The 21,952-nt window shown below is 41.4% G+C and overlaps 1 long non-coding RNA gene and 1 pseudogene across 1 annotated transcript in view; one reads left to right on the top strand and one right to left on the bottom strand.

Annotated features, from left to right (window-relative positions):
* Positions 1-2,686: 2,686 nt before the first annotated feature.
* Positions 2,687-3,032, top strand: LOC100393146 (protein cornichon homolog 4 pseudogene; annotated as a pseudogene).
* Positions 3,033-11,335: 8,303 nt separating this feature from the next.
* Positions 11,336-21,952, bottom strand: part of LOC144582202 (uncharacterized) — a 62,077-nt gene continuing 51,460 nt past the window's right edge. Inside the window, exon 4 of the long non-coding RNA XR_013534537.1 lies at positions 11,336-11,967. This is a non-coding gene — a long non-coding RNA (uncharacterized LOC144582202). The remainder of the gene's footprint in view (positions 11,968-21,952) is intronic.

Raw genomic sequence — 21,952 nt, 5'->3', positions numbered from 1 at the left:
CATCCCGGGATTGCAGCTCTCAGGGAAGGCGCAGAGAACTAGAGGACGCCACACTTTCAGACAAATTCTGGTCGCTTATGGAGCAGGAGATCCCCCAGCGGAGGAAACACATGGGTGGCCAGCGCGACTCTCGTGGCCGGTGCGACTCTCGTGGCCGGTGCAGCGGTTCCGCCGGCACCTTGGCGCGGCAGCTCTCGGAGCAAAGTAAACAGGTTCGGAGGACCTGCCCGGGTCCCCAGCAGGACACCAGAGCCCGGCAGCGGCTGTGACGGCACCTCCGCACGGGAGCGCTCGGCGCAGAGTAAACAGGACCGGTTTCCCTTCTGACCGAGGTTTGGAGCCCCAGGAAGGCAGAGTCGCCTACTACCAACACAAGAAGGAAGCCCGACAGGAGAACCCTGGGCAGAAAAGCACCATCAGTTTTAACGCTGCTGCTCTGGCCCTGGGAACTAACAACCTGGACGTCCACTCAAGAGACCTAATCTGAAAGTTGGTAATTTCAAAGAGACAGGAGGATAAATTTACAATGACGGGAAGAAACCAGCGTAAAAAAGCTGAGAATACTCAAAATCAGAACGCCTCTCCCTCTAAAGATGATCACAGTTCCACATCAACAATGGAACAAGGCTTGATGGAGAATGAGCGCATCCCAATGACAGAATCACTCTTCAAGGAATGGATAATAAGAAACTTCGGTGAGTTAAAAGACCATGTTGTAGCCCACCATAAAGAAACTAGGAACTTTGAAAAAAGGTTTGATGAAATCCTATTGAGAATAGACAACTTAGAGCGGAGTATGAGTGAATTAATGGAACTGAAGAATACAATACAGGAACTCCGAGAAGTATGCACAGGTTTAAACACTCGAATTGTTCAAGCAGAAGAAGGGATATCAGAGGTCAAAGTCCAACTTAATGAAATAAAACGTGAAGAAAAGATTAGAGAAAAAAGGATAAAAAGGAATGAGCAAAGTCTCCAAGAAATGTGGGACTATGTGAAAAGACCAAATTTACGTTTGATAGGTGTACCTGAATGCGATGGAGAGAATGAATCCAAGCTGGAAAATACCGTTCAGGATATTATTCAGGAAAATTTTCCTAAACTAGCAAAGCAGGTCAAAATTCAACCCCAGGTAATACAGAGAACACCACAAAGATATTCCTCAAGAAGAGCAACCCCAAGGCACATAATCGTTAGATTCACCAGGGTTGAAACAAAGGAGAAAATACTAAGGGCAGCCAGAGAGAAAGGTCATGTTACCCACAAAGGCAAGCTTATCAGACTTACAGCAGATCTCTCAGCAGAAACTCTACAAGCCAGAAGAGAGTGGGGGCCAATATTCAACATTCTCAAGGAACAGAACCTTCAGCCCAGAATTTCATATCCAGCCAAACTAAGCTTCACAACTGAAGGAAAAATAAAATCTTTTATGAACAAGCAAGAACTCGGAGATTTTATTACCACCAGGCCTGCTTTACAAGAGCTTCTGAAAGAAGCATTACACACAGAAAGAAACAACCAGTATTAGCCTTTCTAAAAATACACCAAAAAGTAAAGAGCACCAACATAAAGAAGAATTTACACCAACGAATGGATAAAACAGCCAGTCAACATCAAATGGCAGTAACCCTAAATTTAAATTGACTAAATTCCCAATCAAAAGACACAGCCAAAACCCAATGGCATTTTACATCCAGACCAGTTTCACATGCAAGGATACACAAAGACTCAAAACAAAGGGATGAAGAAAGACTTACCAACCAAATGGAGAGCAAAAATAAATAAATTAATAAATAAAAAGCAGGAGTTGCAATTCTCGTATCGGAGAAAATAGATTTTAAAGCAACAAAGATATAGTGGTAAAAAGATCAATGCAACAACAAGAGCTAATGATCCTAACACCCAGATACGAGACTTAGATTCAATGAGACAGAAAATTAATAAGGATATCAAGGACTCGAACTCAGATCCGGAACAAGTAAACTTAATAAATATTCATAGAGCTCTCCACTTCAAATACACAAAACATACATTCTTGTCAATACCACATCACACCTACCCATAAGTTTAAATGAAACATTGATTGGCCATTATTAATACTCAATTTTTTTCAAAATAAAGCAATATTTCCATTTACTCTCCCTCTTTCTCTTCCTCTTTCTTCCTCTCCTTTACTTATTTTTTTTTTTCTTTCCTTCTCTCAAAAAAAAAGAAATCAACTTGTAAACCTCTAGATCCAGGTCGGCAATGTCTCTCTCATTGCTTGATTTCCTTCCTTCCCTTCCCTCCCTCCCTCCCTCCCTCCCCGCTTCCTCCCTTCCTTCCTTCCTTCATCCCTTCCTTCCTCCCTACCGTCCTTCTTCCCTCCCTTCCTGCCTTCCTCCCCCCCCCAAAAAAACCATACAACATATACATAATTTTGTCTCACTTTTTTCTCTTAACATTACCCCATGTCACTTTAAATGGCAGTATTTTTATGATTGTGTTATAGTTCATGTCATATGATAGATGACATCTTGCTAAATAACGTTTTCTACTATTTTCTTTTGAAACATTATCAGGAATAGGATTTCTGAGTAAATAAACATTTTAAAGCTTTTGATAGGTAGAGGAAGAGGACATAGTCTTTGTTTTCTCTCTCCTCAGTTGTTGCAGGATCACTTTTCTCTCAGTCTTCATAATTACATTGTCTAATTTAGAGTGTGATTACATTAATGCTAGATCTAGATCATGTTGCTCAAAATTAAATAAGTAGGTACTTCCAAGATTGATTGGTCATATTATTGTCACTGTATTAATGCGCATTTTGTTGCACTGGTTCATCTTCCTCCTCAGCTTACCTATTGCCACTTGGAATATATATTGATTCATTATGGTGCCAAGCAGTAACATAAGAGTATTTGATCCAACAGGAATACACAATCAAGGACAGCTAAAGTCACATAGGAAAGACCATAATCAAGCCTAATTTCCACTTGATTTGCTTTTACATGTATCTTTAAACTATGGTTTTAGCTTTGATAAATGATTGAAGCTGGAGAAGCCATGGTTGAAATCAACCTACACTTCAGTGCATTGTTGAGGAGCCACAGACTACATGGTTCTAAATTATCTTTAGAACCATGACCATGGCAGTACATGTTTTATTCTTTGAACAAAAATCTATTTCGCTGTTCCTTTTTTTAACGATATAAATGTTTTTGTTGCTGTTGTTTTTATTTTGTTTTGCTTTTTTGAGATGGAGTTTCGCTTTTGTTGCCCAGTGCAATGGCGTGATCTTGGCTCACTGCAACCTCTGCCTCCTGGGTTCAAGCGATTCTCCTGCCTCAGCCTCTTGAGTAGCTGGGATTATAGGCTTGCGCCACCATGCCCACCTAATTTTTGTATTTTTAGTAGAGACGGGGTTTCTCCATGTTGGTCAGGCTGGTCTCAAACTCCCAACCTCAGGTGATCAGTTCGCCTCAACCTCCTCCCAAAGTACTGGGATTACAGGTGTGAGCCTTAAAACATGAAAATAATAAAAATTTTGATAGGTGTTGCTGAATGGTTAAATCCTATTTAAATAACTCTATGTTGTATCCAATAGTTTTTCTCCTCATTGTTAATCAAGCAACTATAGAGTTTTAAAGAAACTTTAATAATTCTTTCTGCTTCCAATTAAATACCCTAAAATATTCAAAACCACTAGGAAGCATGAAAAAAATATATATATCTTTGTTGTTCCTTTTTCTCCCTCTTTAAGGGGAGCCCAACACCCTCTGCCCTCATTGGAAGCACAGTGAGACATCACTGATAACTCAGTAGCAGATATAAAAGATAAGGGGTGGAAGAATACTGAGTGATTCTCAGGTTGCCTTCATCTATGCTTTAAAGCCTTGAATATGGGTGATAAATTTTATACTCATATGGAGAAACAATTTGCTCAACCTCCTAAGAATAACAGAAAGGTGGCTGTTTAAATAACCTAGTTGACTGTATTACATATTTTTCTTGCTCTACTGCAGGCTGTCAGGTTTGACCTAGATACCAAGTAATGTAAACCCAGGAGACTCTACTAGCCCAAGTTTCTGAAGCAGCCACTGATGCCTTGTGATCAATGGATTAAAAAAAAAAAGGTCGCTAAAACAAAGTATCCTTTCTCTTTTTCTACTCCATCCCCAGCTTTTCCACTTCTGTAGCTTTTTAAAAGCTCTAAGTAAAGTCACTGTATTTTGATACACATTCGGTCTCTGGTAGGTTAAATTACAAGTCGGTCTGCAGTCAGAGAGACTCAGAGCTGTGTTCTAACTTTATTTTCTTTTTTTAAATTTTTCTGAGACAGAGTCTTGCTGTGTTGCTAGGCTGGAGTATAGTGGCACGTTTTTGGCTCACTGCAACCTCTGCCTTCCAGGTTCAATCACTCTCCTGCCTCAGCCTCCTGATTAGGGGGGATTACAGGCACATGCCACCACGCTCAGCTAATTTTTATATCTTTAGTAGAGACACAGTTTCACCATGTTGGCCAGGATCGTCTTGATCCCTTGACATTTTGATCCACCCGCCTCGGCCTCCCAAAGTGCTGGGATTACAGGCCTTAGCCACTGCACCTGGCCTGTGTCCTAACTTTCAAAACTGAATGTACATAAAAGCTAGCATTTGATCCAATTCAGCATTGATTTTACAGCAGGGAGATGAAAAAGAGAGTGTACAATTTTTTAAATTAATATACAGAATATATAGCTCTCGTATCAATAGTTATGTTTTAAATTACCTCAAATCTCCTGTAATTAACAACAACAAAAAGAATTAAGCCCTATCGTCACATATTACCAACCAATGAATAAGATGTCAAATATGAGATAATCTGTAAGTATTTTATCACTGTATAAAATCTGGTTCATTAATTGACAAATATTTTTGTTCATATAGAATAGAAAGGACATTTAGCTAAGCATACTGGGGAAACAAGTTATAAGAGCTATACAGCACTCTTAAAAACTTTAGAATGGATGAAGAAATAAGGTAACTAGTATAAATAATAGATGGTGCTGAACAGAAATTATGATACACCTGTATTTCCATAACTTTCTAGAGTTTACAAAATTTAACATTCACAACAGCTCTGCAAATTTGACATTACTGTCAAAATTCAATGGAAGAAGAAATTGGTATTTAAGAAAACTGCACAGGTTGGGCACAGTGGCTCATGCCTATAATCCCAGCACTTTGGGAGGCCAAGGCAGGTGGATCACCCGAGGTCAGGAGTTCAAGACCAGCCTGGCCAACATGGTGAAACCCCCATCTCTACGAAAATACAAAAATTAGCCAGGCAGGATGATGGGTGCCTATAATCCCAGCTACTCAGGAAGCTGAGGCAGGAGAATCGCTTGAACCCAGGAGGCAGAGGTTGCAGTGAGCCGAGATTGCGCCATTGCACTCCAGTCTGGGCGACAAAGCCCGGCCCTATTCTTCATATTTTTAAATAATTGATGCCTGGGAACCTAGGACTGCCACACTACAAGACCATAAATGTTCAGACAGCTAATCTTGGCAAGACTGTTATGGGTGTCATTGAGCTGTCAAAGTCACTCATGGATGCTCAGTAGCTAAAAGATACACACTATGTCAACTCTGTCTTTGTAGCAGTGCCCAGAAATTCAAAAACCATTTTTTATATATATGAGAAACTTGGGTTATTATCATCTCTAATAAATAGTCTCTGTATTTAAGGACCTTGAACATTTTCTGAAGAATAGTATTGTTTCCCAAGGGCCTTGAGATAACCAAGAAACTGGGAAGAAGCATGGTAGAGAGGAAGTGAAGGAGACCAGGAGTAACAACTGGTTTAGAATCTATTAGGGTGGGGCTTTAAGACTTCCCAATAGGTCTGATCTTGGGATAGAAAACATTGCCTCTTTATCTTTCTAGATCAGGACTGAAATAGTTATCTCCAGTCTTACTGAGGCAACATAATAAAGGCTACATCAAAGTACTTACTTCAATAGACCTTGGTCCCACTTCTAAAATTCTCTGGGAGTGAAGTGATCACTAAAATTGTTTTTATGAATATTATATCAATTACTTTTATAAAATATATGAAAGCAAGGAACATTAGGATAAATAGGATTTATTTGAATTCTGAAAATGTTTTCAATGTTTAAATAATTAGATATAAACATTGATGGTTGGGTACAGTGGCTCACTCCTGTAATCCCAGGACTTTGGAAGGCTGAGGCAGGTGAATCATGAGGTCAAGAGATCGAGACTATCCTGGTCAACATAGTGAAACTGCATCTCTATTAAGAATACAAAAATTAACTGGGCATTGTGGCACACACCTGTAGTCCCAGCTACTCGAGAAGCTGAGGCAGGAGAATCACTTGAACCTGGGACGTGGAGGTTGCAGTGAGCAGAATTGATGCCACTGCACTCCAGACTGGTGACAGAGTGACACTCCGTCGCAAAAGAAAAAAAATGAAGCTGTATAATATAAAATGACTCTTTTAATTGTTCTTTTCCTTCCATTTTCTGATTCCACATTTATTGATATTTTTAAGGCCATAAAAAATTTATTTTTTCTCTATGGATCTTATATAGCTTGGTATAATTGATACCCATGGGTTATGACTATAATTTCTATGGCATTAAAAGACAGTAATCACTGTACTAAATCAACCTGCATTTACTGAGCCTCTGTGCACACCATCATTTTGAACATCATAGAAACCTGGTCCTTTGCCTTCAAGTATTAAAACTGGGTACAGACAGAAAATATACATGCTTTGAACCCTTTTCAAAGTTAGGAGGTTGGTGAGCATAAAACAATATTGCAACAGCACAAATTAAATACACATAAGATATAATTAGAGTGAAAATGATGAACTAGACAGATTAAGTAATAATATATCTGGTCACAGATGGTATCCATATCCCAGCCAGCCAACAGAGATTTCACAAAGTTCCAGTGTCTTGGGATCCCACAGATAAATTGGGATTCCATTAGCAGAGCGGTTAGCAACCCCGCCCTACTAGCAGCTCTGCTAAGATAAATGAGGGGGAGTTGGATGTGGGTCTTTCACTTAGGGAAGAGTATAACGTCCAGTTGTTTGACCCACAAAAAGGAGTTCCTCATATGGGGAACTTATTTATACTGGAAGATGCTGTTGTGGCTCTTATCTGACCTGTGTTTAGTTTACACCTACCTAACCAACATTCTGGGGCTGAGAGCTCAACTATGTGTTAGCCCTAGCCTCCCAGGAAAATCCTAGCCCATAGTCTTGTTCTTGAGAATGGATGGAGCAAATTCAAAATACCACCAAAATAGGAAGGTCAAAGATTTTTACTTACAAAATTTGGACAAAGAGGGTGCAATGAATCTGGAGCGCAATCTTCCATCCCCTGGCACATGAGGTGGACGTGAAGAATCAGGCACTGAGAAACAGTGTGCATGGCAACTAGCAGTATAGACAAGGGGCTAGGCAGTAAGTTACTAAGTTCACAGGCAAATGCCTATATGGTCTGTTAAAGGAAGCAGTAGGAAAGCAGGGAGTCCAATCTGCTAGCGGGGGAGATGTCCAGAAGTTCTTATCTTTGACCATTGGCTTCAGCCATTTGGGTGAGGTGTTGAACTGGAAACTGTTTCAAGGGTAACTAACCCCTGATTCTAGTATGAGAAAGTTTAAACTTACTCTCAAAATGGATGCCAAGGCAACATAAAATTATAAAATTTTTCTACACCCAGGCTTTGACATGCCCCAGTCTCTGAGCTAGGAGAAACTATTTATCTTTAGTCACACTAACTGAAACCCAGGTGACATTGCCAACCCCAGGAAAAAAAAAAATGTAACATCTAACGTAGAAACCCAAAAGAATCAGGAGGATGAAGATATTTCTCTAGATTCATTGAAATCAATAAGATTAGCAATTTCTTTAATAAACCGAAATGTTCAAAAAGATGTTATGCCCAACCATGAGGAAGTAAAAGGCCTCTTTTGTTTTGACAACTATTTACTAAGCACCTGTATGTGTCAGGCACTGTTTTAAGGTCTTGAGAGATATGACCATGGGCAAAAAGTCTCAAATACCTTCCCTGGGTGCTTATTTTCTAGCAGAAGAAGAGAGACTGAAAACTATATATAAATAAAAGATGTAGAATGTCAGATGATATGTTGGAAAATGAAACAGAAAGAGGATACGCTATGCTGGGGTAAGGATTCCATTTAGAAAGTGATTAGAGAGGGCTCTCTCACTGAGAAAAGGAAATTTGAGCAAGAACCATGAGGAGGGGAGGAAGTAAACTCTTTCAGTATCTGTGGAAGAATGTTCCAGGCCAAGAGTGTCCAATCTTTTGGCTTCACTAGGCCACATTGGAAGAACTGTCTTGGGCCACACACAAAATACATTAACATTAATGATAGCTGATAAGCTAAAAATAAAAATCACCAAAAAATCTCATAATGTTTTAAGAAAGTTTATGAATTTGTGTTGGGCTGCATTCACAACCACGTGATCCACAGGCCATGGGTTAGACAAGCTTGTTCTAGGCAGAGAAAATAGCGAGTTAAAACGTCCTGAGGCAGCAGTGTGCCTAGGAGCATGCCTAGTGTATCAGAGGCCCAGCAAAGACTCCAGGATGCAGAGGTTGAGCAAGAGAGAGAGAAATAGAAGAGAAACTAGAAAGGTAATAAGGAACCAAGTTGTGTAGGGCCTTGTAGGATGTTTTAAGAATTTATGCTTTTGAAGAGGGAGACCCAGGCATCTCAGATCAACTTCCCATTTTCATGTGATTCCTAAAACTGTAAACCGAAACCTTTTCATATGTAATTCCTGAGACTGTAAACTGAGACCCTTTTCATATATAAAGCTATAAACCTAAGATTCTTCCACGTGTAATATCTAAAGTATAAGCCTATATAAAGGCAGAACCTTCCTTTGTTAGGGGAGCTGGGTTTTGGACAGATTACTACTGAAGGCTCCCGGCCGAATAAGCCCTCCTTCCTCTTGTATTCTGTGTCCTAGAGATCCATTTCCTGCAGCTGCTCCTGCTACACTTTCACCCTGAGTAGAAGAGCCATTTCAGAGTTTTAAGCAAAGATAATGGCATGATCTCACACATGTTTTAAAGGGATTACTCTGACTGCTGTGTTGATAATTTTTTTAAAAAATCTAAACACATGATTTTTATCTGCCTCTGAAGAAGTTTATAAAAATATTATATATCAGTTGAAAAATATATATTTTGCCTTGTCCTTAGTGTGCAAAAATGTGACTAATTCATCCTCATGTGGGCATGTGACAAAAAAACGGTACAAGTTGAAACTGATGCCTATATCCTATGTAACCTTCCCACCCTTACGACCAGTTGCATAAACACACTGAGGAACCAGTTGGTCAGGATTAGGAAGGTAGAACAGTTGGAAGGTGTAGGTGGCAGAAGCTTATCATCACAAGTGCAAATTAACTACTGATCTCTCCTCCTACTCCTACTCAGATGAATACCAGCTTCCTCTCAAGTACATTGACAGCATTTTTATTAATAAAAAATAAACACATTTTATTTCAATTACTTTCTCTAAAGAATATTGCTTCAGTTATCAGAATAAAATGCAAAACCCCAAACCTGACATCCAAGGCTTCATCAACACAGCCCTGTTCATTCCCGTATTTTTTATCTTTCCTTAACACAGTCCGTGGGCTTCAGCTGACCTGCTATTTTCTGCTTCTTTGCTCATGCTGTTTGTTCCACCTAAAAGGCTTCCTCACTCCCATATCCTCTGGCCTAAATCACACCCAAAATAAGGCAACAAGGTATATTTGAAAGGGTAAGAACTTAGAAGGAGAAGCCTCGAGACTAATTGTTAAATGTTAGTCACATCACTTGAACTTTCTCAGCCTTTTTCCTTATGTGCTATTTGGAATTTGTTATACATCAGATAGATGTATAACAAAGTGAAAGAACCCATAGATTGAAAAAAGAAACCACATTAGTTTAAATATTTATTCATTAAAAGGGAAGAGGTTGAAGATTTATAGGTTATGTCAGACAATATTCAGGAATAAGAAGGCATGGTGATGAATGCTGTCAGCAAAGATGATGGGGGCTCCTGTAGTCTCTTATCCAATTGTACCTGGTTGCAGTGTGGAAAGAAATAAATCAGGCCTGCCCCTAACATTAGTGGAGCTTAGGGCAATAGTACAAAAGAAGACCCATATTCCATATGTCATTTACCACCATAGCAACAAAATTGCAAAATATGTGTAAAACTACAACTGAGAGTCTGCAATATGCCAAATTTGATTGAATTCAATTACTGTTACACATGTCTGGGTGTTTCGTTGATAGACAGGTGATGTGATGTGTAATAAAATAAAGATAAATGTAATGAATACATTATCATACATTTCATAACATTTATTTTTTATATCTTTGGCAAAACCACTAATGATATGCTGTAAGTATAAAATACACACAAATTTTTGAAGACTTACTACCAATAAATGAGAATGTAAAATATCTCATTAATCACTTCTGTATTGATTACATATTGATATATTTTATATACATTAGATTAAATACAATATATTGTTTAAATTATATATATATATATATATATATATAACTCCCATTTACTTTTGCATTTTAGATAAAACTCCACACTAAGCAGCCTAAAGCTAATTTGAGCTATTACCCCTTCTCCTTTTATTTCTGAGTCAGAAAACATAACAGAACATTTCTTGTAATCATTGCTGTTTCCATCCTGTTTCTGACTGGACATTTGAACATGTCAGGGGCAGAGGCTGTAGCTCAAGAACCTTCACAGGCCTAGGTTCAGTGTAAGTTCACCATTGGCTATGCTGTGTTCTGATTTCTAACTTTCTCTTTAGGGTCATTATGAGTCCGATTTTTAGACTGGGCAGGGTGAGAGGTGAGGAGGACTCTGAATTCCAATTTGCTCTGTGAACAGGATGCAGGACCTTGAACAGGGCACAATCTCAGGCGACTCCAGAAAATCACACCCAGAAAAATCTTCCTCACAGAAACTTGGAATACTGGAAAGAATTTCTTTCTAAAATAATGTCACATTAGGTAATGGATTCAAACCACTTCCCATAAAACTGTATTGCATGTTTTATGGAAGTCCTTAAGTATATTGTAAAATCAGGGACATCAGAGCTCCCAGAAACAATCTTGAGATTGAATGTTATTATAAATGGCTCATAGTTTATCAGATAGAGCCTATATCTTTAAGCACATCACTGGTATGAATTACTGTCTGGCCAACTCAAGTAGAGAAAGTGATATGGCTTAGATCTGTGTCCTTGTCCAAATCTCGGGTCAAACTGTTATCCCCAATACCTGATTGATCATGGAGGTGAGATGTGACTGGATGATGGAGGTGGATTCTTCATGAATGGTCTAGCACCATTCTCTTGGTGTTGTCCTTGTGACAGATTTCTTGAGAGAGATGGTTGTTTAAAAGTGTGTAGCACCACCCTGTGCTCTCTCTTCCTCCTGTTCCAGCCGTGTAAGTCATGACCTTACCTCACCTTCTGCCATGATTGTAAGTTTTCTGAGGCCTCCTCAGAAGCCAAGCAGAAGCTGCCATGCTTCTTTTACAGCCTGCAGGACCGTAAGCCAATTAAACCTCTTTTCTATATAAATTACCTAGTCTCAGGTATTTATAGCAATGTAAGCATGGACTAATACAGGTAGCATATTCAGATAAGCATGGCTTACAAATTCTGAGTCTTTGTTTTTTTAATCTGAATTATTTAGACTGAGGAAATAAGCTAAGGATTCAGAAAACTCAGGATGTTTGGGAATAGGATAGGGGTTGGGGGTTGATCAGAGGGGGCAGGTAAATTTCCCTCCCACTAGGAGAGGAGTTTGAAGAAAAGTGTTGAGGCATCTGTACAGGGTCTTCCCTTCTTCAGGAAAAGGGTGGGAAGCAGGGAGAGTCAGGGTCAGGAGATGCTTCTCACCATGGCCTGGAGTAGAACAAGCATAACACTGAGTGGGCAAAAGGAAAATGGTAACAGGAGAAGAGAAGGCAGGAAACCCTCTTGCTTTTTCTGTCTCCCCCCTCTTCCATTTTACCCCATAACACACACACTTTGTGGGGGAGGTATTTCCCAAGAAAGAGTTTAACACCAGGATTGTACCTAGGATACAGTGTTGTTCTCCTCCACAGAGACAAACAGGTGTTAGGACCTCCATTGTCCTTAAGAAAGTAGTAATGAGATACTTGAAATAAAGCTGATGGTAGAATGCATCCTCACAGAGTATGAACAAAAACATGTGAAGCAGAGGTGTGAAAGTCAAGAGCTAATAATAAGCCATGAAGCCAAGCAACCAAAGATATAACAGATACAGGAAAAAAAAAAAGCAACTTTTTAAGAGAATATTGTTTGCCCAAGTGGGGAGAAACATTATAAACAATACGATTGGTCTTCTAACAGGTGGGATGCAACACTCCCCTTTCTGAGCTATTAAATTTGATTTGTAGTTCTAGGAAGGTAGAGAGAAAAACGAAAGGAAAAGGATCAGATCTGGAAGTCCTTAAGAACCTCATTCCAATTGGGGTTAAATGTAACAAAAACATTATTATTGGTATCAAGACCCAAATGAATGTGAACTTAGAGACACACAGGTCAATCTTACTCCTTAAAATATTTTATATTCCTAAATTAGTGTTATACTGTCGATAACAGTCAAAGTTAGGAAAGGCATGGTGGCTCATGCCTGTAATCCCAGCACATTGGGAGGCCAAGGGAAGCAGATCACCAGAGGTCGGGAGTTCAAGACCAGCCTCTAATGTGGAGAAACCCCATCTCTACTAAAAGATACAAAATTAGCTGAGCATGGTGGCACATGCCTGTAATCCCAGTTACTCAGGAGGCTGAGGCAGGAGAATCACTTGAACCTGGAAGGTAGAGGTTGCAGTGAGCTGAGGTTGCGCCATTACACTCCAGCCTGGGCAACAAGAGCAAAACTTCATCTCAAAAAAAAAAAGGCAGGGTGCGATGGCTCACACCTGTAATCCCAGCACTTTGGGAGGTCAAGAGTTCGAGACAACTGTGGCAGAGGAAGGAGACCCAGGCATCTGGGATTACCTCCCACCTCTGTCATCCATAGTGCATCTCAATAGAAGAGAGCCAGGCCAGCTGGCTCTTCCTGAATCTCCTTCCTGCAGGTGGCAGGCTTGTTCTTGGGGAAACTGTCCAGAAGGCACTGTTTTTACTTCAAACAAGATCAAACCTGAAACCCTTTCATATGTGATTTCTGAAGCTGTAAACCAAAACTCTTTCATATGTGATTCCTGAAGCTGTAAACCGAGACCCTTTTCACAAGTGATTTCTAAGTCTGTAAACCTAAGATTCTTCCACTTGTAATATCTAAAGTATAAGCCTATATAAACGCGAAACCTCCCTTTGTTAGACGAGCTGAATTTGGACAAATTATTCCTCAGCTCCCAGCTGTAATAAACCCTCTCTCTCCCCATTCGGTGTTCGGGAGCTCTGTTTCTCGCAGCTGCTCCCACTACATGGCCAACATCGTGAAACTGAAGAGGGAGACCCAGGCATCTCAGAACAACTTCCCCTTTTCATTCCTAAGACTATAAACTTCCCCTTTTCATATGTAATTCCTGAGACTGTAAACGGAGACCCTTTTTGTATGTTAAGCTGTAAACCTAAGATTCTTTCACTTGTAACATCGAAAGTATAAGCCTATGTAAAGACAGAACCCTCCTTTGTTAGGAGAGCTTGGCTGTTAGGCAACTATGCCACCTTGCTCCAGGCCGAATAAACTCCTTCCTCCTGTATTCAGTGTCTGAGAGATCCGTTTCCCGCGGCCGCTACATTTTGGTGCGTTGGCCAGGAAGCAAGTCTCAGATAGCAGATGGTGGGGAAAAGTCTCTTACGTGGTTTGCCTAGCCCTGTGGAGCATCCTTGTAGGGGGACTCCTGCTTGCTGGGGTGACACATCCTGAAAGCGCTCCTGGGCAGGTATTTGCCTGGTAGAAAAGCCTTGCCAGAGCAGAGCAGGGAGACCCTGCATTGTGGATCCACCCAGTGGCTAAACACCGAGGAGGAACAAGCATTTGGGGAAGTCCAGCTCACTGAATTTGTTAAGATTGAAACTGGGAAGGTAGCCCACCCCATTTTGGGTGGAAGCGTGGCCTAATCACCCATGGGTGCCAGATTGACACATTGGAAGGTAGCTCTCTGTAACCTTGGAAGCTTTTACTTATGGTTTTGAATTGGAAGGAGAGCAATCAGATGTGTATCTGTGTGTGGATGTGTGTCTGTGTTGTCGAGCAATTTGTAAGAAAAGATTGAATCCAGGAAACTAGTAGACCCCATTTTGGGTGTAAGCATGGCCTGATCACCCACGGGTGCCAGATTGGCACATTGGAAGGTAGCTCTCTGTAACCTTGGAAGTTTTTGCTTATGGTTTTGAATTGGAAGAAGAGCAATCGGATGTGTGTCTGTGTGTAGATGTGTCCAGCCAGACTCATCAGTTGTAAAAGGTATTGGGCCCATTAGGAAGGGTCTCATGCATCCAGCAATTTGTAAGAATTAGAGACAGCCATAGAAGGCTGAGTGAAGAAGCCTCTGGGCATTGTAAAAGGATTGAAGTGAATGTAAATCAGAGAGTGCTCTGTGCTGCATCTTGCTAGGCGGGAACTGCTGTGAGTGAGCTAACACTCTCCTAACTGTGGGAATTGTTTCTTTAAAGTGTTAAAAGGGCTCACTCCCATAGCAAGCCTACCCCTTTAGAAACCATGCTGAAAATTTTCAAGAAGGGATTTAGTGGGAATTATAAAGTGACTATGACACCAGAGAAATTAAGGGTTTTATGTAGGGAAGATTGACCAGCATTTAGGGAAGGTTGGCCCCCAGAAGGGACTCTAGACAGAAGCAGAAGACTGATTTTATCACCCTGGCCCGTGCAGGGCTTGCATGGCTTTGAACCCAACTCATACACGCAGTTGGGATTATTGCCAGCAGAGGATAGTTGGTTCACTTGATTGGACTTAAAGAATACCTTCTTGGACTGGCCTCGAAGGGTCAAAAACTATTTGCATTTCAATGGCAGAAACCCAGAAGCAGGTGTAACCACTCAATACACCTGAACCCAGCTTCCCAGGGGCTAAAAACTCTCTCATCATCCTTGGGGAGGCTTCAGCCCATGACCGTCCACCAGAAGCTTCTTGTTTGCATGCTGCCTCTGGATGCTGATAACCTTCTATTGGGACACCCCACGGCAGTCGGGTGCGCAAACAAATGCCTTACTTCGGCACCTGGAGGACTGTGGGTGTAAAGTGTCTAAAAGGAAAGCCCAGCTTTGCCAAAAAGCAAATGCAATATCCGAGGCTCACCATCTGGTAGGGGGAACGCAGCCTAGAAGCAAAGAAGCAAGACACTTGCAAAGTGACAGGACCTGAGACTAAAAGGCAGGCAAGAGAGCTCCTGGGAGCAGTGGGTTTTGTAAACTGTGGATTTCCAAACTTCGAAGTACTAGCCAAACCTCCTCTATGATGTGACAAAGGGGGGAGAAAAGAAGCCCTCTGAATGGGGATCCCAGCAGGGTCAGACCTATCAGGAACTGAAAACAAAACTAATGTCAGCTCCAGCATTGGGGCTGCCTGATTTAACAAAGCCCTTCACATTATATGTGGCAGAAAGAGAAAAAGTGGCAGTTGGGGTCCTAGTCCAAACAGGAGGACCTTGGCACAGGCCTGTAGGTTACCTCCCCCAGCAGCTGGATGGAGTTTCCAAAGGATGGCCCCCATGCTTAAGGGCCCTGGTAGCAACTGCTATGCTAGCACAAGAAGCACATGAGCTAACTCTGGGACAGAACTTAAATATCAAGGCACCTCACGCAGTAGTGACTCTAATGAATACCAAAGGGCACCACTGGTTATCAAGTGTTAGGCTGACCAAATATCAGGGCCTGTTATGTGAAAATCCCCGTATCACCATTGAAGTCTGCAACACCTTAAACCCCGCCACTTTGCTCCCGATGTCAGAAGGTCCCGTTGAACACAACTGTGTTGAAGTCCTGGACACAGTGTATTCCAGCAGGCCTGATCTTCGGGATCAGCCATGGACAATAGTAGACTGGGAGTTGTATGTGGATGGGAGCAGCTTTGTCAATCCATGAGGGGAAAGATGTGCAGGCTATTCCGTGGTAACTCTGGACAGTGTAATCGAGGCCAGATCCTTGCCTCAGGGCACGTCAGCTCAGAAGGCTGAACTCATTGCTTTAGCTGAAGTTCTAGAGCTGAGTAAAGATAAAGTTGTAAACATTTACACTGACTGTTGATACACCTTCCTGACTCTCCAAGCACATTGAGAACTGCACAAAGAGAGAGGCCTGTTAACTTCAGGGGGAAAAGAAATAAAGCATCAGCATGAAATTTTGCAGCTGCTAGAAGCAGTCTGGAAGCCCCAGAGGGTGACGGTCACGCATTGCCAAGGACATCAGTGGACCCACACCTCTGGGGCCCTTGGAAATTCCTGAGCAGATTCAGCAGCTTGTAAGGCAGCATCTGCCCCCTACCAAATAGCAGTTACAGCTCCACTGATTCCCCAGATCCCTGATCTAATACCTACTTACTCTAAGGAGGAAAGACACTTTGTCCAGACAGAATGGGGCAACTGATTAAAGAAGAATGGATCCAACGGCCAAATGGAAGAATAGCAGTACTGCAGCTGCTGGGGGCAGCAGTTGTACAAGCCATACTTGAGACCACTCATTTAGGTCAAGAGTCGCTTGGAAAGATGTTGGGCCAGTACTTTTACATCTCACACTTAGCAGCCTTGACCAAAACTGTGGCACAGCGATGCATTAAATGTCACCAACACAATGCGAGGCAGGGTCCAACTATTCCCCCTGGAATTCAAGTGTATGGAGCAACTCCATTTGAAGATTTCCATGTAGACTTTAGTGAAATGTCCAAGTGTGGGGGACATAAGTATTTGTTGGTCCTGGTGTGCACATACTCTGGACGGGACTGAAAGAGCCCAGGAAGTAACCTGTGTGCTGCTTTGAGATCTTATCCCCAGGCTTGAACTGCCACTGCACATCGGAGCAGACAGTGGACCAGCATCTGTGGCAGATTTAGTCCGGAAAACAGCAACGGCCTTGGGTATCACCTGGAAACTGCATGCTGCCTACCGACCTCAGAGTTCCAGAAAAGTGGAAAAAATGAACCAGACCCTCAAAAACAGCTTAGGGAAAGTGTGTCAGGAAACAGAATTAGAATGGGTGCCGGCACTTCCCTTGGGGTTATTCAAAATTAGAGGCAACCCCTTTAGGAAAAACAGGATATTCCCCTATTAAGTCTTATAGGCCCCCTCCCCTACTTTGGGCACTCCTAGGAATTCCTCAGGAGTGGGGAGAGATTGAGTTAGGATACTAGTTACCAGCTCTAAGGAGAATCACTTAGGATACTTCAACCTAAGTAAATAACAAATGTTCTGTAAGCCTTTTTCTCCCCAGTTCATCCTTTCTCACTAGGAAATCACATGTGGATAAAGGATGGGAGTACAGCCCCTCTAAAGCCACAATGGAAAGGAACTCAGACCTGATCCTGACCAATCCCACAGCAGGGAAGGCAGAGGGAATTGCAGACTGAATCCACTATAGCCATGTAAAAACCAGCAACAACTGAGATTTAGACCAGGGCAAGGACTGCAGAATCACCTTAAAAAGGACAACAAGACTTGCTCCAGCCACTTCCCAGATGCTGGCTGGTCCACGCACGGCCGAAGCATGAGGAGATTCATCGTGGGACTTGTTCTTCTTAATATTTGGACTTGCACAGCAGGAACATTAACTAATTTTGAAGAATGCCCTCAGTATGTACACCAGGTAGGACATAAAAGTTACTGCCATTCTTTTGTCCTGCAGTTCTTATAAATGTATGGGGACCCAGAAAAGAACCTGTTTATATAATGGTACTCAATATAAGGTGTGTAATCCGTGAGATGGACAGGTAGCTGTGTCATAGGTATCATTAAGCCCTCTTTCTTCCTATTATCTGTTAAGATAGGTGAGCTGTTAGGGCATCCAGTTTACTCCTATAGGGAGAGGAGAGACCTAAAACTAGGGAATTGGACAGATGATCAGTGGCCACCAGAAAAAATTATTGAGTACTATGGGCTGGCCACATGGGCTGAAGATGCCTCATGGGGATACCAGACCCCTATTTACATGCTCAACCGGATCATCCAGTTGCAGGCTATTTTGCAAATACTCACTAATAAAACGAGCAAAGCTCTGTCCCACTTGGTCTGACAAGAAACTCAAATGAGAAACGCGATTTATCAGAACCAGCTGACCCTATATTATTTGCTAGCAGCCAAAGGGGAAGTCTGTGGAAAATTCAATCTAACTAACTGCCATCTGCACATAGATGACCAGGGAAAAGCAGTACAGGATATTGTGAGAGGCATGACCAAAGTGGCACACGTGCCTGTACAGGTATGGCATGGATTTGACCCTGAGTCCTTATTTGGAGGTTGGTTCTCATCCTTGGGAGGATTCAAAACCCTCATCATAAGTGTTATAATAATAATAGGTGTTTGTTTACTGCTCTCTTGTCTACTCCCCCTGTTCCTTCAGATGATTAGGGAATTCATCACTACTGTAGTTAGCAGAAAATGACATCATAAGTGTATTATATGAAAAATTATCAATCGGTTTCTTCAGAAAATCTGGAAAGTGAGAATGAAAGTGGGATCTCTCACTAATATTATAAAGTGGTGAGGGTCTCAAAGCGGGAAGGTGGTGAAGAGGGAGACTCAGGCATCTCAGATCAACTTTCTCTTTTCATCTCAAAGACTGTAATCTTCCCTTTTCATATGTAATTCCCGAGACTGTAAACAGAGATCCCTTTCATATGTAATACCAAAGACTGTAAACTGAAACCCTTTTCATATGTAATTCCTGAGACTAAAAACCAAGACCCTCTTCACATGTTAAGCTATAAACCTAAGATTCCTCCACGTGTAACATCTAAAGTATAAGTCTATATAAAAACGAAACCTTCCTTTGTTAGGGGAGCTTGGCTGTCAGGCAACTATGCCACGTTGCTCGCAGCCGAATAAACTCCTTTTTCCTATATTCGGTGTCCAAGAGATCTATTTCATGCGGCAGCTCCTGCAAAAAAAACCTAATTTCTACTAAACTCCGTCTCCAAAAAAAAAAAAGTACAAAAAAATTAGCCAGCAGTGGTGGAGTGAGCCTATAATCCCAGACACTCAGGAGGCCGAGGCAGGGGAATTGCTTGAAACAGGGAGGTGGAAGTTGCAGTGAGCCAAGATCGCATCATTGCTCTCCAGCCTGGGTGACAGAGTGAGACTCCATCTCAAAAACAAAACAAAACAGAACAAAGGCTGTCAAATATAACCTGTACATATTCATTACTCTTCTTTCTGTAGGATGAATAGGCATCCTATTTTAAAATTATTTATTCAACCAATATTCACTGGCTTTTTTCTTCTAGTTAGATCACAATAAAAAAATTAAAACAACTTTTTTAACCTTTAAACTCATCTCTTTTTATCATATAATATAAAGATAATTCATCTACTTAAACTTTTTTTTTTTTTTAGACGGAGTTTCGCTCTTGTTACCCAGGCTGGAGTGCAATGGCGCGATCTCGGCTCACCACAACCACCGCCTCCTGGGTTCAGGCAATTCTCCTGCCTCAGCCTCCAGAGTAGCTGGGACTACAGGCACGCGCCACCATGCCCAGCTAATTTTTTTGTATTTTTAGTAGAGATGGGGTTTCACCATGCTGACCAGGATGGTCTCGATCTGTTGACCTCGTGATCCACCCGCCTCAGCCTCCCAAAGTGCTGGGATTACAGGCTTGAGCCACTGCGCCCGGCTGACTTCAACATTTTTATAAAAGGTATTTGAATGACCTAGTAACTTTTTTTTTTTTTACATTTTACGTTTTGGGGTACATGTGAAGAACATGCAAGATAGTTGCATACGTACACACGTGGCAGTGTGATTTGCTGCCTTCCTCCCCTTCACCTATATCCGGCATTTCTCTCCATGATATCTCTCCCCAACTCCCCATCCCCCACTGTCCCTCCCCTATTCCCCCAAACAGACCCCACTGTGTAGTGCTCCCCTCCGTATGTCCATGTGTTCTCATTGTTCAACACCCACCTATGAGTGAGAACATGCAGTGTTTGATTTTCTGTTCTTGTGTCAGTTTGCTGAGAATCATGGTCTCCAGGTTCATCCATGTCCCTACAAAAGACACGAACTCATCGTTTTTGATGGCTGCATAATAGTCCAAGGTGTTTATTTGCCACATTTTCCCTGTTCAGTCTATCAGTGATGGGCATTTGGGTTGGTTCCAGGTCTTCGCTATTGTAAACTGTGCTGTAATGAACATTTGTGTGCATGTGTCCTTATAGTAGAACGATTTATAATCTGTTGAATATATACTCAGCAATGGGATTGCTGGGTCAAATGGAATTTCTATTTCTAGGTCCAAGAGGAATCACCACACTGTCTTCCACAATGGTTGAACTAATTTACACTCCCACCAACAGTGTAAAGGTGTTCCTATTTCTCCACATGCTCTCCAGCATCTGTTGTCTCCAGATTTTTTAATAATTGACATTCTAACTGGCATGAGATGGTATCTCAATGTAGTTTTGATTTGCATTTCTCTAATGACCAGTGATGATGAGCATGTTTTCATGTTTGTTGGGCTCATGTATGTCTTTGTAAAGTGTCTGTTCATATCCTTTGCCCAATTTGGATAAGCTTGTTTGTTTTTTTTCCTGTAAATTCTGGATATCAGCCCTTTGTCAAATGGGTAAACTGCAAAATTTTTTTCCCAACCTGTTGGTTGCCAATTCACTCTAAGGACTATTTCTTTTGCCGTGCAGAAGCTGTGGAGTTTGATTACGTCCCATTTGTCTATTTTGGCTTTTGTTGCCAATGCTTTTCGTGTTTTGGTCATGAAGTCCTTGCCTACTCCTATGTCCTAAATGGTTTTGCCTAGATTTTCTTCTAGGGTTTTCATGGTGTTAGGTCTTACATTAAAGTCTTTAATCCATCTGGAGTTAATTTTAGTGCATGGTGTCAGGAAGGGGTACAATTTCTGCTTTCTGCACATAGCTAACCAGTTTTCCCAACACCATTTATTAAACAGGAAATCCTTTCCCCATTGCTTGTTTTTGTCAGATTTGTCAAAGATCAGATGGTTGTAGATATAGGGTGTTGCCTCAGAGGCCTCTATTCTGTTCCATTGATCTATATCTCTGTTTTGGTACCAGCACCATGCTGTTTTGATTACGGTAGCTTTGTAGTATAGTTTAAAGTCTGGTAGTGTGAAGCCTCCTGCTGTGTTCTTTTTGCTTATAATTGGCTTGGCTATGCAGGCTCTCTTTTGGTTTCACATAAAGTTTAAGGTGGTTTTTTCCAGTTCTGTGAAGAAGGTCATTGGTAGCTTGATGGGGATAGAGTTGAATCTATAAGTTACTTTGGGCAGTATGGCAATTTTCATGATATTGATTCTTCCTAACCATGAATATGGAATGTTTCTCCATTTGTTTGTGTTAGAGACTCTCTAATTTTTTTGAGCAGTGGTTTGTAGTTCTCCTTGAAGAGGTCCTTTATGGTCCTTATTAGTTGTATTCCTAGGTATTTTATTCTCTTTGTAGCAATTGTGAATGGCAGTTCATTCTTGATTTGGCTCTCTTTAAGTCTGTTATTGGTGTATAGGAATGCTTGTGATTTTTGCACATTGATTTTGTATCCTGAGACTTTGCTGAAGTTGCTTATCAGTTTCAGGAGATTTTGGGCTGAGACAATGGGGTCTTCTAGATATACAATCATGTCATCTGAAAATAGAGACAATTTGGCTTCCTCCTTTCCTATTTGAATACCCCTTATTTCTCTTTCTTGCCTGATTGCTCTGGCTAGAACTTCC

Source organism: Callithrix jacchus, chromosome 4, assembly GCF_049354715.1.
Source record: "Callithrix jacchus isolate 240 chromosome 4, calJac240_pri, whole genome shotgun sequence".
NCBI classification, from domain to species: Eukaryota; Metazoa; Chordata; class Mammalia; order Primates; family Cebidae; genus Callithrix; species Callithrix jacchus.
Note: the sequence above shows the minus strand (reverse complement) of the source record. Positions and strands in the feature narration are given on the sequence as shown.